Consider the following 14805-nt stretch of genomic DNA (forward strand, 5'->3'; position numbering starts at 1 on the left):
TAGTGTGAATAGTGTTATTTGGTTTGCTTCATCCCTTTGTGCTTAAAGAAGTACTGATGCATGATCTTGGTTTAACACGCGTGAATTGCTGCTTGGCCTGCTCCCCTGCTGTGCATATCTCTGTGAAATTTCTTACAGCTTTCTGTTGATGGTGCAATACAAAAGGCACTATTATATGGCTACATCAAAGCCTCTGCTGATTTTTTGTTTGTTTGTTTTCCCAGGGGATCTACAATGTATGACATAAGTCAATTGCAGACGTATCAGAGTTTCCTTCCTGTGATTTTACAAGAATTAGAACCAAGTGCCACCTTTCCTAAGGTTTCTATGTCTAGATCTTTTTCTCAACTTCAAATTTAGTTTACCCTGCTCTTTAGCTACATATTCTCAACAGCTCTTTAGGCATAATCTCATTAAGCATTTCAGTCCACATGCATTCCTCAGACCTCCAGCCTGTGGCAGAAGCAGTCAGAACTGTCCCGCTGTTCCCCCTTTGGAATCGGAGGCTCTCCTGCAACCCTGGGAACTCCCAACCGCTGCCCTCCTCAAAAACAGCTTCAGCTCCGCTGCTGCCTGCTGAGAGCCCGACTGACTGCAGCCACCTGCAGCACCAGCTGGAAGAAAAAGGCAATCCTGCACGTGGAAAGTTCTGCCTGGGGACAAAGCACTCCACAGCATGAGGAAGGGGAGGGGAAGGATAGTGAGAAAAGCCCAAGGAAGAGGCAGGGGCCTGTAAGCGCAGTGGGCGCACTCCAAGCACCCCGCTTGCCTTTCTCAGCCTTCTCAAGAACTGCGGCACCCTAGCACTCCTGGAAGTGCTGCCAGGACTTGGGGCGGGTCATCCTTGGCTCTGGATCATCTCCAGTTGCCAGGTCGGGAGCCCCTCTTCCACGAGCTCACTTCTGTCAGTCCCAAAAAGGAGAGGACCATTCTGGAGGAATGCTGTTTGCAGCTGTCTGCTTCTGAACAGAGCCCCAGAACAGATTGTGAAGATGATGTAACCTGATAGTGATTTATGACGTAAAAATCCAAGGGCTTTTTGCCTCAGGAAATCAGTGGCTCTGCTGCTCATCTCGGTGGGATTGCTAAGCAATGCCTTCAGACTGGGACAAGGAGTTTGCACTTCTGAGAGGAAATGACCTGCTGCTGGACCGGAAGGGCATGACAGGCAGGACCACTGCTGCTCAGCACCAGAGGCTGCAGATGGCATGGATGGTTTATCCCAGTGTTTGACTCACAGCTGGTTGCTTGCCAGGGACAAGTGAATGGCATGGCAGGAAGAGCAAATGGGTTCCCATGGCAACAGTCATCTGAGGTTAAAATGCTGACTGAGGCTGCCAGAGAAGATGAAGTTTGATGAGAGGCTAAACCTCCCAGCAGTGATGGAGTGACTCAGACCCTCGCCTCTGGGTTCCTGAGAAGCTCTGCAAAGGCCCTAGCTATACAGAATTACCCAGGGGCTCTCCCAAAGCCTGATAATCAGTCCATCTTGAACGCTGTCCTGAATCCACTCCAGCTATTTCTGTTTCTGGGTCACCAAGAATACATCTGCATAGCCAGCAGATGTGCAGTTGACTGCAGTGTGGGTACCGTAACCACACTAGTCTTAATCACCAGCAGGGCAGCACCACATAGGCTGCAGAGCACACTGTACTGCAGATTTTCAGAGAAGGTTCTGCTTGCCAATTACCACTTCTTTACTGTCCTCACTTAAAAAGCCAACTGAGTAAAAAGCTGTGTCTACCATGCCCAGCGACAACAAAATAATGTTTTTTATCTTTCTTCCTCCCTACCCCCCACGTGTTTGGTTTTTTTTTTTTTTTTTTTTTTTTTTAAAGGAGCGCAGGCTTTGCAGTCCTCCTGTATATCTATCCAGGAAAACAGTTGGATTTCAACGTGTCCCTGCCATGTTAAAATAGATTTCTGTTGCCATCTGGTGGATAACTGAAGAGAACCTGGAAAACTAGAATAAATACCTAGATTCACTCCTTCACTAGCCCTGCTATTATTTGAAAGGTGCTTCTTCACCTGTATTTATTCCACAGTCCCTAATTCTTGCCATCATCACAATTTTCTCACAGCTGAGAGGAGTATGTTAGTGTTGTTGGTGTGCAATATGTGTTGTTGTTGCTTGAGCATCAACAGGGCTGAGTACAGAAGGATGATCACTTCCCTGCTCCTACTGGCAAAACACTATTTCTGATAGAAGCCAGGATGCCACTGGCCATCTTGGCCACCTGGACACACTGCTAGCCGAGTGTCAATCAATACCCCCAGATCTGTTTCCTCTACACAGTCTTCCAGCCACTCTGCCCCAAGCCTGTAGCATTGCCTGGGGCTGTTGTGGCCAAAATGCAGGACCTAGTACTTGGTCTTGTTGAACTTCATCCCACTGGACTCAGCCCAGCGATCCAGTCTGTCCGGCAGACAGGCATTTTAATGGCATTTGACTGTAGTCTTCCTTCAGTATTTGCTCCCAGCTATATTTAGCTCCTTGCTCAAGCCCTCTGCACTTCTCTTCCATGCCAGCCTTTCTCCAGACTTGCTCCAGTCTAGACAGTTCTACCTGTTTCAACACCCAGCCTTAAAACCATCTTGCCTGAACTGTAACAAGCTGACTTACCACTCAGGCACAGGTGACCTAGTGTATCTCTTACTTGAGTGTTCCTGGAGGCAGAATGACACATGGCATCTTGTCACTCCCAATAATTCAGCCCAGGAAATCTCAGGAGAAGCAAGCCACATTCCAGCTCCATTTGGATGCTGGTGCTCCAGCATCAGCTTCTGCCCCATGTGAAACGGTCTGTGAAAGTGCAATGATCATCTCACAGCTGAACCCTTCCTTGCCATAGAAATATAATCAAGACTACTTATTCAAAGAGGAACCGGATGAGGTTCAACAAATGCAAGTGTAAAACCCTGAGCCTGGGAAAAAATAGCCACATGCATCAGTAAAGATTATGGGCCAACCCACTGGAAAGAAGTCCTGCAGAGAAGGGCATAGATGTCCTAGTGGACAACAGGTTAGCCATGAGCCAGCAGGGTGCCTTTGTGGCCAAGAAGCCCAGTTGTATCCCAGGATGCATTAAAACGAGCGTGGCCAGCAGGTCAACGGAGGTGATCCTCCCCTTCTACTCTGCTATGGTAAAACCACATCTGGAATACTGCACCCAGTTCTGCGCTCTCCAGTTCAAAAAAGGCAGGGATCTCCTAGAAAGAGTCCAGCAGAGAGTGCTACAAAGATGATAAATGGCCTAGAGCCATTTCCTCTCATATGAGGAAAGGTAGAGATACCTGAGTCTGTTCATCCTAGAGAAGACTAAGAGGAGATCTGATCAATATTTATAAAGTGCAGGAGATAATTGAATGAGGCCAGACTCTCTTCAGTGGTTTCCAGGAATAGGACAAGAAATGTGGCCAAGAACTTCAACATAGGAAGTTCCATGCAAATATGTGGAAGAACAGTGAAAGTGACAGAGTACCAGAATACCCAGTGAGGTTATAGAGTCTCCTTTGGAAATGAAAAGACACATTTGGTTGCCTACCTATGCAACCTATCAGAGAGAACCCTCTTTAGCAGGGGCATTGGACTTGGTGATCTCTACAACTCCCTTCCAACTCCTGCAATTCTGTGATTATTAAAGATAAAGTACAGGAGGAGTAAAATTTTATCAAAAATCTCTTTTGATCAGCCCCGTGAAAACTCACTGAGAATGAAAACACTACCATCAAATTAGACTGATGCATTAATTTCACAAAAACAAGGTCAATCATCCCACTAGTTTTATGTTTCTCTTGCTAATTTTTTAATGTTTTAATAAAAAAGTTTTGTCCCTTTCCTAAATGTCATTCAAGACTATTATTATGACTGACATTATATGTATACGGAGCACTTGTAAGGCTTTTAATCTTTTACTATTAACTCTGGTGCCTTGTTCTCAGGGTGCAACAGCATGAACTGCTCACTAGTCTGAGCTATTGCGATCGGCTTTATATCCTGCCTGCATTTTCACACCATCTGCTTTTGAAGTGGTAGACAGACTGTTAATCAGACTTTGTGCACTTCAGTGTCTCTATAGTGCAAAGGCTCTCTGAAAAGGGACTTATGGTAGTTCTCCATTCAGTGTATCACAGCACATTCTGTCCACACAGGTAGAGAGAGTTTTCATGGCTACCAGTCCTGAGATGTGAAAACATAACTTTCCTTCCTTGGCACCACTACCTAGTGTAGAGACTTTAATACGCAAAATAGGATTTTCCTTTAAGCTACTAATTGATCTTTTAAGTTATTCATTGAAAATAACTGAAACTTAAGAACATAATTCTGTCGATTCAAAACAGGAAGTAGCAGTATCTCTCAACTATTTTGACTCCGTAGAGCTAACAAGCAAGAAAAAGGGTAAAAATTAATTCAGTCAAGTTGAAAGACAGACAGAACACACCTAGGCAATTTAACTGCTGAGTAAGAAAGTTATCTTTTTATATACAACTTTTCAGACGAGAATCTTTCTAATTCTTGCTCATGCTAAAAAGCATTTCCACATATAAAAATGATTCAGAAGTAAGCATTCCCATAAATACAATGAGGCTATAGTAACATAACATCTGTAACAGATGCTCAGCAGGCTTTAGGGCCCAAACATCTCCTATTTATTATCAGTTTGTCTAACTATTGAAATGTTTCACTTGTGAGTACTCCGTAATTCTTAATTAAGTAGCACTAAGTAAACCTTTGGATTCAAGAAATTATAATTATCATGGAAACATTTTCTTATGGAAAACTTTTTAGATGTTTCACACTGAATGAAAAAGAGTATTAACTGAAAATGTATTTGAAACATATTCAGTTCATTCACTGACATCCCTGCAATTTTGCTCTTCCTAAGAAAGTTCCTCCATCTCCAGCAGCCTGCTGTTCTTTTAGTCTTAAGAGCACCTAAGTTGCAGAGGAATCTGTATTTAAGTGTTACTTATTTACAAGAAAGTACTTGCTGACTGCAAGCTCTGACTTCACCCTCCAAGCTTTTCAGCTTGAGCTGAAGCTCCAGAACAAGATTCCTTAGCGTAACTTTCCCCCGCTAATCTGTCCAGAAGGCCCATTCAGGACACATCTAAGCCACAGAAAGCCCAATAAAGCTGATGGGAGACAAAGCATAGAATCATGGAATGGCTTGGGTTGGAATGGACCTCAAGGACCATCAAGCTCCATCTCCCCTGCCACAGGCAGGGCCACCAACCTCCACATTTAATACTAGACCAGGCTGCCCAGGGCCCCATCCAACCTGGCCTTGAACACCTCCAGGGACAAAGCATTCACAACCTCCCTGGGAAGCCTACCAAATATCCAACCTAAATCTTCCTTCCTTCAACTTAAAACCATTTCCCCTTGTCCTTCCGTTATCTACCCTTTCAAAAAGTTGCCTCTCCTCCTGTTTATAGGCCCCCTTTAGGTACTGGAAGGCTGCAATGAGGTCACCCTGCAGCCTTCTTTTCTCCAGTGCCCTCAGCCTGTCCCAGTTAAAGCAATCTCCCCTGTATGTGGGAGATCAGGATTCTGACTTCTCTTTGTTTTGCTTTTTGTCAGGTACCACATTCTGAACATGCAATTATTTCCCAGTATTTGTCTTTTTGTATCTTGATGGTACCTCCCATATACTGAATGAATGTCCTAACACATTTATTTTTATACCCATGAATATTTAACAATAAAGGGAGTCTCAACAATAACCAACTTAAAAAAGCAACTACCCCCGAACACCCAAAGGTGGAAAATAACAGCATTGACCTAAGAGAAATATGCAACCACATCTTTCTTTAAAAAAGGGCGGACAACAATCTCCTGCCTATGATCCTTGGGAATGAGCCCTCTCCTGCTCTAGTACCTACTTTCAGCCACTATATCTGTCTGAAAGATTGAGGAAAAAGCAGGCAAGCCAGATTTAAACCTTTGCTGTACAGATACAAGAAGAATAAAACACTCTAGCAAAGATCTAAAAGTAGAGAACTCTACTATAGAGTTCATGATAATACAAGACCAAGTTCAGGACACTTAGTATCCTTGTAGAGAGAAAGGTCACAGTACAACCTTAGCTTAAAAAGCATAAAAGAACAAGAATGAAAAGAGGTCTTACAAATGCACTTAATTAGGAAGAAAGTTTCAGCTGGAATGTGTATCTTATCAGATGTCAAAGAATCAAACAAGACCAAAACTGATAAGAAACCAGCCTTTGTTAGTTCAGTAGTCCACTGAACAACCTGCTTCAAAGCACATTAAAGAGCAGTTGTAGACTGAAATGACTATTGTCATGATTTGCAATGGCACAGAGCCTTTACAGCTGGACTCAAAGAAAAGAAAGGGCAAACCATCAGAGAACTCAAGGCTGGGGCTTTCCTCCTTTTCAAAAGGACTTTCTGTATCAAAAGCACAGTCACTAGCTGAGACTTCTGACAGTTTCAGGGAAGTGTTCACATGGTTATAGATACCCTTTGAAAGCAACAGGTCCATGCCTTTGTGTGTGGCAAGAGACAGGTAGGCTTCTTTCCATCTGGAAAGCTCAATTTCCTTTTCCCAGTACTAAAACTAAACTTTAGAGTAGGACCAATTCCTTTTTTTAATATAAACCTGCAAGATTATACTGGCACACTATGTACACTAAAGTATACAAAGCGGAGCCCCATTCTAAAAGCCCAAGGGGAACTTCCCTGTGAAAAGATTACATTTCACTCACTGAACTAATTTATGTCTGCTGAGCAAGTTAAGCTACATATAATGGCTTTAGTTCCACCCATATGGTACCTATACAACCAAAATAGGAAGACAGACACCATCTCTCCTTGTGTCATCACAACTCCTGTGCTGCATACTATGTTAAAATTAATTATAGAGCATGAGTTTGAAGGCCTGGCAACTCCGAAAGCGCTATTCTTCTCCAGCGCAGGCACTGCTACTACAGACATGGAGCTCCTCCTCTGCCATTTTGCCACCACTGTTTTCTACGAAGAGGAGAAGGAGGAAGAGGAGAAAGGAGAAAAGGCGACTTTCTCCCCAACAGCCTCCACGCTGAGCGCAGCCCCAGACGGCGCACGATTCCACGGCAGCCCCACTGCTGGGCCCGACTACTACGGTGCGATAGCAGGGCCGCAGCTCCCAGCGGAATTCTGCGCGCGGACATAGCACAGCACTACATCACGCCTCCCCGCCTACTCCCGACTGTCCGCTCAGCTCCACCCGACGACGACAGATCTCCCCTCCCCTCCAGTCCCCTCCGCCCCGCCCAGTCAGCCGCCGTCCTTGCCGTGACATGCGCAGGGAGGCGGAGGCAGCGCGGCCCCCCTCTCCACGCATGCACCACTCATTTTCCGAAGGACGACCGAACCCGCCTCAGGTCGCAGAGCTAACCGGAAGCCATGAGACCCAGACGGGAAGTGACCCCTTTGCGCAATAACAAATAGCCCTGCTGCCGGTGGTGCGCCGTCTGGGTCTCTGTGGGCGGCAGCGCAGGCCTGTGTGTGTCATCTGACTGATTAGCTGAAGGCGACCAATAAGACCTCCTTTGCCTTCCTGTCAGGCCTTCTCTCGGGCCATGACCAATTGACAAAGCAAATTTTTCGTCCCTTGATGGATGGATGCAGGGGCCAATCAGAGAGAGGGCTTGCGGGCTAGCTTTGCCCCGCCTCCCTCCGGTGAGCTATGGAATGAAGGCACTAGCTGGGGGGGCGGTAAAGGCGTTGCGCCAGGTGCCCTCAGAAACTGCCTGCCCTCCGCCGCTAGGTCTCGGGCTCAGGGACCTCCCGCGGGCGGTGCGTTCTTGCCCGCGACTGTTGCCCATGGGATGCGACACGGGGCGGGGCCGCACGGCTGTGGCGCGGCGCGCGGTGGTGCCTCTCGCTCTTAAGGTGGCTCCGGTGTGCGATATTCTCGCCATCCCTCCGCGGGAGGCGTCAGGAAAAGTTGCCGATGGGCAGGAGCTCGCTATGGGTAAACGGGCATTCCGGGATGGTCATGGCTTCGTCCAGGCCCAGGTCTAGCTCTGTTACAGCATTCTGCTTGTAGAGCGCTGGGAACGAGGCCTGTGGTGTAGGATGCAAAGTTATATAGCCTGTCGCACATGCTACCATGAAGAGAGAATAGATCTGCTTTGTGGGGAGTGGTAATGGAGCTGGGTGCAGAAGGAGGTATCTCCTAGTTTTAACCACTAGCAGATGAGAGCCTGTTACATGAGGCTTCTTCCTGCTGAGGCATGGAGTTACTGCATGCAGCAAATAGCAGCTGGGGCCAAAGCAGTTGCGTTTGAAAGATGAAGCCAGTAAATACATCCCCAGCTGCTTGTCCAACTTCACATGGCCCGATCTCCCAGCAGGTCCTGTTGGCATTGGTCAGAAATGCTGGGTTCAAAACCATTTTAGTAATCAAGATCTCAAACTTGTATTTATAAAGTGCTTGATTCTAAACCACTGTCTCTAGGCTCTTAAATATTAAAGACCCATCATTATGTATGGGTACATGTAAAGAAGGTGTACGTCATTTCTGCAAAATGCCATGAAAAAGGTTCAGAGAAGATAGCACTAGCAATAAAAGTACATTTCTATTTATATTTACGTACAAAGATATCAGATCTTTTTTTAAGTAAGGTGTGGTTTGGAAAAGGAAACAGCCCTCGGGGATGTTAGAATGCTATTATACTAGATTGCATATTATGCATTTGCTAGATTGCTGAAGTGTGTGCTTATTACTGGTTGCAAATGGAAGGAGTGGAAATTTAGCCAGGGTGTGAAAGATCATTCCTTTCCAAATATTATTTCACTGTCCTAACTGCCAAAAACCAAACTCCCCTGCCTCAGGCAGGGACACCAACCAGTAGCCCAGGCTGCCCAGAGCCACATCCATCTTGGCCTTGAACGCATCCAGGGATTGGGCATCCATAACCCCCTTGGGCAACCTGTTCCAGTGTGTCACCATCCTCTCTGTGAAAAACTTCCTCCTAATATCTACCTTAAACCTCCCCTATCTTAGTTTAAAACCATTCCCCTCTGTCCTATCACTGTCCGCCCTCAGATGCAGTCTTTCCCCCTCCTGTTTATATCCCCCTTCAAATATTGAAGACCACAATGAGGTCTCCCTGGAGACTTCTCTAAGCTAAACAAGCCCAGTTCCCTCAACCTTTATTTACAGAAGAGGTGCTCCAGCCCTCTGATCATCTTAATGGTCCTCCTCTAGACCTATTCCAAGAGCTTGAACTGGGGGCCCCAGGCCTGGACACAGTACTGCAGATGGGGCCTCACAAGAGCTGAATAGAGAGGGACCTCCCTCTCCCTGCTGGCCACCCCTTTTTTAATGCAGCCCAGAACACAGTTGGCCTTCCAGGCTGCAAGTGTACACTGCTGGCTGATGTCCAGCTTCTTGTTTACCAGGACCCCAAAATCCTTTTCTGCAGGGCTGCTCTCAAGGAGATCTTCCCCCAGTTTGTATAAATACCTGGAACGGCCCTGTCCAAAGTGCAGCACCCTACACTTGGCCTTGTTGAACCTCACTAGATTTTCATGGGCTGACTTCTCCAGCCTGTCCAGATTCCTCTAGACAGCTTTCATTCTGTCCAGCATATTGACTGTACCGCTCAGCATGGTGTCATCTGCAAACTTGCTGAGAGTTCACTTGATGCCATTGTGTATGTCATTGATGAAGATGTTGAAGAGCACTGGTCCCAAGACTGACTACTGAGGGACACCACTTGTGACTGGCACAGAACCATTAAGATGTGGTGAGGGACCATGTCAGAGCATTTATGAAAGTCCACATAGATGACATTCATCAGCCTTCCCCTGTCCACCAATGCCATCAGTCCATCATAGAAGGCCACCAGATTGGTCAGGCAAGATTTGCCCATGGAGAAGTCATGCTGGCTGTCTCGGATCACCTCTTTGTCTTGTATGTATCTGCCTTAACATAGCTTCTAGGAGGACCTGCTCCATGATCTTCCCAGGCACAGAGGTTAGACTCACTGTCCTATAGTTCCATGAGTCTTCCTTTCTCCCTTTCTTAAAAATGGGAGTAATGTTTCCCTTTTTCCAGTCATGGGGGACTTTATTGGACAGCCATGATTTTCCAAATATGATGGAGAGCAACTCAATATATAGTAAGCATGAGCAATTCAGTCCAAGTGGCATTTTTTTTTTCAATCTGTCCTCCTATATTTTTAGTATGGAGAAGCTTTGGGATGGCTCTTTTGGCTTTGAGAACACTAAATATGATAATGGGGTCATGATCCATTAATTTCTACCTAGTCTTCTGCAAAGCCTTTAACACTGTCTCCTGCAGCATTCTCCTGGAGAAGCTGGCAGCCCATGGCTTGGACAGACACACTCTTTGCTGGGTAAAGAACTGGCTGGAGGGCCAGACCCAAAGGGTGGTGATGAATGGGGTTAAATCCAGTTGGCAACTGGTGATGAGTTGTGCTCTCCAGCAGTCAGTACTGGGGGAGACAGCCTGTCCTGCTCAATATCTTTATTGATAACCCGGATGATGGCTCTGAGTGCACCCTCAGTAAGTCTCAGTAAGCAGATGACACCAGGACGTGTTGATCTCCCTGAGGGTAGGAAGGCCTTACAGAGGGACCTGGACAGGCAACATCACTGGACTGAAGCCAATGGGATGAAGTTCAACAAGACCAAGTGTCAGGTCCTGCACTTTGGCCACAACAACCCTAGGCAACGCTGCAGGCTTGGGGCAGAGTGGCTGGAAGACTGTGTAGAAGAAATGGAACTGGGGCTGTTGGTCAATCCTGAGCTAAACATGAGTCAGCAGTGTGCCTAGATAGCTAAGAAGGCCAGTGGCATCCTGGCTGATATTAGAAACAGAGTTGCCAGCAGGAACAGGGAAGTGATCACCCCCCTGTGCTCAGCTTTGGTGAACCTGCACCTCGAGTGCTGTGCTCAGTTTTGGACCCTTCTCTATACTGTGGATGTTTGGTCTAGACGAGCTTGGAGGTCTTTTCCTATCTTGGTGGTTTTATGATTCTATGTGTTTCTGCAATGCATAGCTGCCTCTCAAAGGCCCTTTTTGTATTTGATGTCATTTTTGTATTTATGTTCTTTCAAGTAGTGGAGTAAGATCATTTGGTGCCTATAAAAAGCAGGGAATATTTTAGGTGTGAATTTGGTGAAGAAGACAATAAAAACTTAAAGGGAAAATAAATAGGAAACACAAATGGGATGCCTGGAGTGTATCGAGTCCAGCTACGTTTTTCCAATGCCTCTGCAGTTGGCTATAGATTGAACAATATGCAGATACCTCTCATCAGTGCCTCTCAGCAAAATGGTGCTTCTGTCTTGTCTTTTGAGTCATAAGGAGTCTATGCACAATATGGACACAGATCCTAGCTAGAGAAGGACTGTAGGGCTTTGTATGGAAATAGCAGGGTGTAATGAATACCATCTAGCTCTAAGATGTGTCCCAAGGAATGGATGCCCAACCTTTTGGTTTTTCTGGGCCACACTGAGTGAAGAAGAATTGTCTTGGACTGCACATATGTAGGTTGTTATCCTATTTATTGCCATGGAAACTGTAAAAGATAAAATGAGCACGGTAACTCTGCTTGTTAGAGCAAATTCACAGCTACAAAACAATATTTTTCAACATACTCACCACCATTAGCTATGCATTTGCACCAGTGATGAACAAGAGCCTGGATGCCATGCTCGTCAAAACTTGCACCAGTAGAGGTGACCCACCGTTGCCACTGCTGAAATGCACCACCTACTGCCTCACTGTGCTCACATCCACTGTTTGGTCTCCATTAACTTTCAGCATCGATGAATGTCAGTGAGTGCTTTAATTTCTGCATAGAGGAGTTCAGTGACACACTTCTGCTTCATATACACTTCAGTGGCAGATACCATTCTGTCAGACTTCCCCTCTGCTGCCATCTGTTGCACGGCAACAAAATCTAATGGAATATTGTTGGGTGGTTCAGCCACTACTGCCATACTGCCAACATCCACCTCTGACATCATGGGCCAACATAATAAAATAGGAGGCATTACTTATGGAGCAGCTCTCATAAAATATATACTATAGTTAATGTGTAGAAGTATTAAAACACTTTCAACGTTTAATATTTTTATTAAGGTGATTTTAGAAAAAGAGAGAAAGCAGCAAAAACAAAGCTAGTGGAATATTTGACCTTGTTTTTGTGAACCTAAAGCATCAGTGTGGTTCAATGGCAGTGGCTGCAATTCTTCATGAGGTCTCAAAGTGCTCATCAGAAAACTTTTGCAAGGTTTTACTCTTCCTGTTCTTCATCCTTGACAGCAGTTGCTCACAAATGTGCATACTGCCAAAAGCGATGACATGAATAAAGTATGACTGTGAAGCAAGGGATATTTTTCTCTTATAAAATTTTGGTGAAAAGACACAATCATATTTCTGAGTTGAATATCTGAAGGCAACTCTATACATTCCATTTGAAAAATGTATTTATGTTGAATGAAAATAAAGTTGCAAATATACAAAAAAAACCCTGATGATTTTTTTTTTTTTTCAATCCTGGAGCTTATTTTCAAATTCCTGTATCAAGAAAGAAAGCATGGCTGCATATTTTTCTCTGTTCACAGGTCTGTGTTTAGCCAGTGTATCAAAATGCAGAATATTATTTGCCATAATTTGAGTTGGCACTGTACTATGCTCTCTTGGTGCCCTGGTTTCAGCTCAGACAGCATCAACAGCACACTGATGGTTTGTTTGTTGCTGAACAATGGGTGCATGCCTGGGGCGGGGCAGGGCTGCTGCTGTGATTGTGAGGAGCGGTCCTAAGGGCAGGCAGAAAGCAAAAGGTGTAGGAGCTCAGGTGCCAGAGCAGGAGTGACACTGTGGAGAAAAAAACAAACAAACAAACAAACAAAAAAAAAAAAAACAACAAAAAAACCAGAATGGGACAGGGCTGTGCCGTGGCCCGTGGAGGTGAGAGGAAAGACACGGGTATTGGCCATGGTAATGAATGGGAAGACTATAAAGTGATCTGTAATGAGAAGGTAATATGGATAAAGGGACAAGAAATCCTCCTCCTTGATGGAGAGTAGATAACACCATTGGGAAATGAGCTACTGCCTGTTCATGGACTGCTGGCATAAAAGTAAAACAAAGATTTGGTCTGGGAGAAGAGCACAAGCTCCCTGAGAGAATGGGGGTTGTGTGTTAATTCCTGTGAGTGTTAATTCATTCTGAAATGAAGGCATGGGAGTTTGGCATAGATTTTGGCCTGTTGATAGTGTGCAAGGAGTCTCTAACAGATACAAGAATAAAGTAAGCCCTGCAAAAGCATTAAATCTCACAACAGTCCCTCTACCATCATAGACATTGTTCTCATATTACAGTTCATGAAAGATAAAATTTACTCAGAAAATGCAGTTTTTCCCCTACTCTTGTTTAATGTCTCCATGCCTTATAGCACTGTCAGTGTTCAGAGAAATGCAAACAAGAAACTAGCTATTGAAAGAAGAGATTATAAAATACAGTGAATCTTACATGTTAGGTAGGGAACCTGAGGCTGCTATATGTTTGTACATTTCAGATGTCTGTGTGGTAGTGGTCTGCCTACATAACTGGCCTTAGATTAAGGGGGATCTCCCACAATGGCTATTCTTTCTCCCACATGCATTTTGGAGTATTTGCTCTATTATATAATTTACTTCACTGGAAAGTCTCCTTTAATTTTCTGAAATAATGGACAGTTGTCTTAGTCTGCATCTCCAAAATGAGCTTTGCAACATACCAACACAAAACTCACTTTAGCCAGGTAGGTGAAAATGAGACAACATTGTACGTAATCCATAGGGATTTATGTATGTTTTTAGCTGATTGTAACATGTTGAAGGGGCAACAACAAGATTTTAAGAGGGTTGTGGATGCCTCTTAAAATTTGAGGAAATTAATGTGGCAGATTATTGATAAATACATAGTGTGAGGGAAGATTATTAAAAATGAAGAATGGAATGGAATTTTCAGGGGGGTAGGAGCAGACTTGGTGTCTGGGTGGGAGCATGACAGTTATTACATGATCGAGGGGCAAAATGACATTTCTGCCAAAAAGATGATGGGGAGCGGCCCATCCAAGGCAGCAGGTCATCTGCCAGAGGTGTGAGGGCTGTGAAGGCAAGTGACTATTTGGAAGCAGCATCAGGTGGGTGGGATGAGCCTGTGTCCTAAAGCTGGAGCAGATGAACACTGTCTGGGTGAGTGACAGTTATGCAGGGGCCTCAACAGCTGTCCCAGTAGGCTGGGAGATGCAACAAGAAGCTTCCTCTGTCAGTGCCCAAAGGGCCTAGGGTCCAACGACCTGCAGGTAGCTCTGGGGCGAAGCAAGGCCCCGGGGGGCAACGGCAACGTTGAGAAGGCCGAGGCTTGGGTTGCCAGCGGGGGTCCCCGTCCTCTGAGCCACCGGGCTCCTCGAGATAAACTACGCACTCTATGTCTCTCCGGACACTCTCACACAGCCCCAGCCCGGCGCCTCCTTAACCCGGGGAGGCGGGGGTGGCAGCGGCCGAGGGGAGCTCAGGGAGGCGGAGCGGAGGCCGGGGAGGAGTCGGGGCCTGCAGTGGAGCCGCAGCCCGGAGCAGCAGCTGCGGGAGCGGTGGGGCCTGGAGAGACTCAGCGCCATTCGGCTGGGGCCCCCCCAGAGCCCGGGGAGCCCTCTGGAGACGAAGCTGAGGCGCAGCAGAAGGCGGCGGAGGCGACTGTTCTGTTTCGCGAGCCGCTGTGGCGTCCCGTGGTAGTCGGGCCCAGGCAAGAGGAGCTGGGGCCTGGGGGGAAGC

Source organism: Lagopus leucura, unplaced genomic scaffold (assembly GCF_019238085.1).
Source record: "Lagopus leucura isolate 7727_CA_CO unplaced genomic scaffold, USGS_WTPT01 Super-Scaffold_100001, whole genome shotgun sequence".
In the NCBI taxonomy this organism is placed as follows: domain Eukaryota; kingdom Metazoa; phylum Chordata; class Aves; order Galliformes; family Phasianidae; genus Lagopus; species Lagopus leucura.